Here is a 3,749-nt window from a genome sequence, read left to right on the forward strand (position 1 = left end):
TAGATAATATTTATTTATATATAAAGAGAATAAATATTTAAAGAGTCTTCAATATAGTTCTTAGAGGAGAAAAGGTAACATCTTTGGTCTATGGATTTATTTTCTTTTTATTTATTTATTTTTATTGTGAACATACTGTACAGAGGGGTTACAATTACATTGGCAAGATAATGAGTACATTTCTTATCAAGCATTGCAGCCTCCTCCTTTGTTTACCCTTCACATCCCTTCCCAAAAAACGATGGTTCGATGCCACGAAGTAGGTGGCAATGCTTTAACCGTATGCGTGTTGTCAGGCCCAAGGGCCTCTTCCATCCTTGTGAAGGGGAGTGCTAACCTTCTCTCCTTTCATACAACACCTATGGATTTATTTTCATGATCCCATCTACATCACAGGTGATAAAAATACTTCTACATAGAAATGGCCCTTCTGTTCAGCCTCTTTGTCATTATTACATCACCCATCTACACACATTACACTCCTTAAGCCTCACTTGGAAATCAATGCTTCCACATCTCTACCTTTCTCTTGATGGTGTAGTATCGCCCCCAACAGCTGTGGTGTCTAGAGAGCATTGGAGAAAAAGGCCATTTCCTTCTTAGTGTTGTGTCCAATGCCTCTTTTTTGGTGCAATCTTAAAAATCACTGCCTATTTGGGTACTGAATTACATTGTGTGTGCAATTCAAATTTGTCCTCTATCTTCAGACATTTGTCTCCATTGCTGATATTATTTTAGAACAATTCTGCTAATTTATTTCAGACCATTTTCTTGAGGCCTGTTGTCATTTGTTCTCTTGGGCATTTATGGAGTGTTTTGGCTAGATGCCTTCCCATTCTTTCATAAACACTTCTAGGGTAAATCTCACATCTTCGAAGTAATGCTTTGCATTTCTCAGGTGGGTGTTAATAAGTCACAAGGGGTTAAAACAAAGGTTTCAAATGAATGATTTGGGAGGCAAAATTAGGAAAGTTCAGATGATGATTAAAAAAACCCTCTCTTTTCTTTGTGACCTTATGAAAGTCAATTGATATGGTCAACCTTCAGTTTATAAATAAGTCTCTAAATTAGGAGAAAGCAAGGAAGAATACTTTCCATTTTTTTCCTTTTCAACTCTCTGTATTACAGTTATTAGGATTGATTGAAAGGCTGGATATAAATATTTCACAGAGTTCAGAAAGTGAGTTCAGCTGAGACGAATAAAAAGAATGATGAATTTAACTCAAATGCACACACAAAGGGTTAACAATGAAATTACTGCTGGTGTTGACTGCTGGGAATTTTGACTACCTTCCAATTTTGCCTTAGTGAATCAGAATCACCACTGTGCTCAGGAAAAATGGATGGGGTTCGTTGATTTAAGTAAAGTTCCTCTTAGATTTGCCCTACTTCCTAAATGTTATAAATATCTATGAGGATTTAAAAGTACTAAATCAGACAGACCTAGTTTGAATCTTGGCTCCACTATTTACCAGCTATTTGTCCTTGAATCATTAAACATCCACCTCTAGTTTTCTCAATTACAACGTGGTGGCAATGTCTCTTCTTCTGTTTGAAAATTAAATGAATACGGGCCAAGCACTGAATACAAATTGAAGGCCATATCCTACATATACTTTTCTCAATAAATGGGTGCTAAAGTTAATTTCCATTTTAGGTAAGTCTGACAATGAGTAGTCTTCTATTTGTACTTTTTTTGTAGATAAAGGACTGAAGATTCCTTTCTTTACCTTCTGAGCTTGCATGTTACAGATCAGGGTTACAAAGATAGAGTCAACCTGTGTCCTTTGACTCTCTGGAGGTGAACTTGTACATTGATGCTTCTCACTTTCACTGTACCTGGTAGCTAGTCCATGCTCAACAGTTTTTAAATGAAACGAGTTAATGTGTTAAGGAGATTTCAGCTGAGCAATGAAGATGATGGCATAAACAAGCTTGCAAAATGCACTGTAGTTAGTGTTAGGACTTTAGAGCCATTGTCTCAATTCAATTTCCTCTCATCATACTATTTTGTTGTTGTAAGCTGAGTTTCATTTTATTTCTTTATTCTTTATTGTCCCCATGATGACTTTATTACTATTGGTTCTTAAGCTTTCCCAGTATTTTCAGTATCTCCAAATTTTGTACCATGTAAAATTTTATTATTTTGGTACTTATTTTCTTTGCTTGATGTTGAGGAGAAACTACTCTACGCAATTACTAATTAGTAACCTTAATCCGTGTCTGCCACTTCTTAGGCATCTGGTTAAATATCAGTTTATCATTTGCTCTCTGGGTTTTGAGCAAATTAAAATCTTATTTATTTTATTTTTTGGTGCCAGTCATGAAGCTTGAACTTAGGGCCTGGGGGCTGTCCTTGAGCTTCTTTTTCTGAAGGCTAGCGCTCTACCATTTGAGCCACAGTTCCACTCCCAGTGTTGTATAGGTAGAGTTGTATATTATAGGTAGTGTTGTATATTATAGAGAAAATAAGAGTCTCACAGAATTTCTTGCCCCAGATGGCTTTGAACTGTGAACTCCTCTCAGATTGCAGCCTTTTTGTGTAGGTAATACTATAGATGTGAGCCACAGGCACTAATTTGAATCTTTACAATTATGATTTTATCAAAAGCAACTGAATAACATACACGGAACAATTTTACATAACCTATCTGTTTTGTGTCTGTGCATGCGTGAGTGCATATATATGTGTGAGTGCATATATATATACATATATATATATATGTCAAAGAAGAAAAAACAGTGATACATACATAGACAGACAGAAAGAGAAAGAGACTCAAGAGAGAAAAACACACAGGTGAAATGAAGGGGATAGAATAACATGTTTAAAACAAATTAGGTGGTATACTCACAATGGAAATTATGTTTATCAGAACATATATATTCAATCATAAATGAATACATTTAATCATATATAAAATAATATTAGATAATAATTTAAAGTGTGGCATAATGACAGGTACAGATCTAGCTGCTTTTATGAAAGAGATAACTTTTTTATGAATCAATTCTAGTATTTCTTCTATTTGTCTATGAAGATTCTCAGGTATAGATCAAGTAACTAACTTGTGCAAAATTATGGAGCTCATACAGACTTGGCAGAGTTTGGGTTCTAATTTCTACACATTGACTACTAGGCTCATTTTCTTTGTGTTGAAGTTTTAGCTTTTATTCTTTTCCCTTCAATTTTTGTTAAAAACAACTTGATTTATCCTCAGTCACCTTCCCATACCCATTGATGTACACTGAGGAATGTACATCAAGTTTTCTGAGCTCTCTTTACAGAGAGATAAGCTGCCAACCCTAGAGAAATGGAATTCATTTCTCCACCCCAACCTTTTTACCTTGATTGGAGAAATGCAAAGACTGAAAATGATGAAGTGCATGTGTTCTGAGAGCAGCTACTTGAAGAGAGTCTGATGCTCCTCCAGATCATCTCTAAATTTTGGCCCTTCAAACTCTGAATTTCCGTGATTTTCTTCAATTCTGTGAAGATCTGGAGTGTGCACTGGATGAAGATCATAGAGATCATATTCTGCACCACTGCTGCAACGATCGGCCTCAAGCAAAGTCAGCTTTGTCTCTACATCTGATGCAGAGACTTTGGTATTGCAAACTAGTCAGAGTGTTTAATATTTGCAACTAAAGGTGTCCAGTCATTCTGCCAGAATGCAATGGTAGGTAGCAATGGAAGTATCTGCCTCTGATGTGCCTATGTTGAAGTCTTAACTTGCAATGAGCCGTGT

General features: G+C 35.8%; 1 non-coding gene across 1 annotated transcript; it reads right to left on the bottom strand.

The window, feature by feature from the left end:
* Positions 1 to 233: 233 nt before the first annotated feature.
* Positions 234 to 359, bottom strand: LOC122114004. The gene has a single exon (XR_006148497.1). It is a non-coding gene; the product is annotated as a U6atac minor spliceosomal RNA (small nuclear RNA).
* Between the last annotated feature and the right edge of the window lie 3,390 nt (positions 360 to 3,749).

The sequence above is a fragment of the Dipodomys spectabilis genome, unplaced genomic scaffold (assembly GCF_019054845.1).
Source record: "Dipodomys spectabilis isolate Male_0828 unplaced genomic scaffold, ASM1905484v1 ptg000102l, whole genome shotgun sequence".
NCBI classification, from domain to species: Eukaryota; Metazoa; Chordata; class Mammalia; order Rodentia; family Heteromyidae; genus Dipodomys; species Dipodomys spectabilis.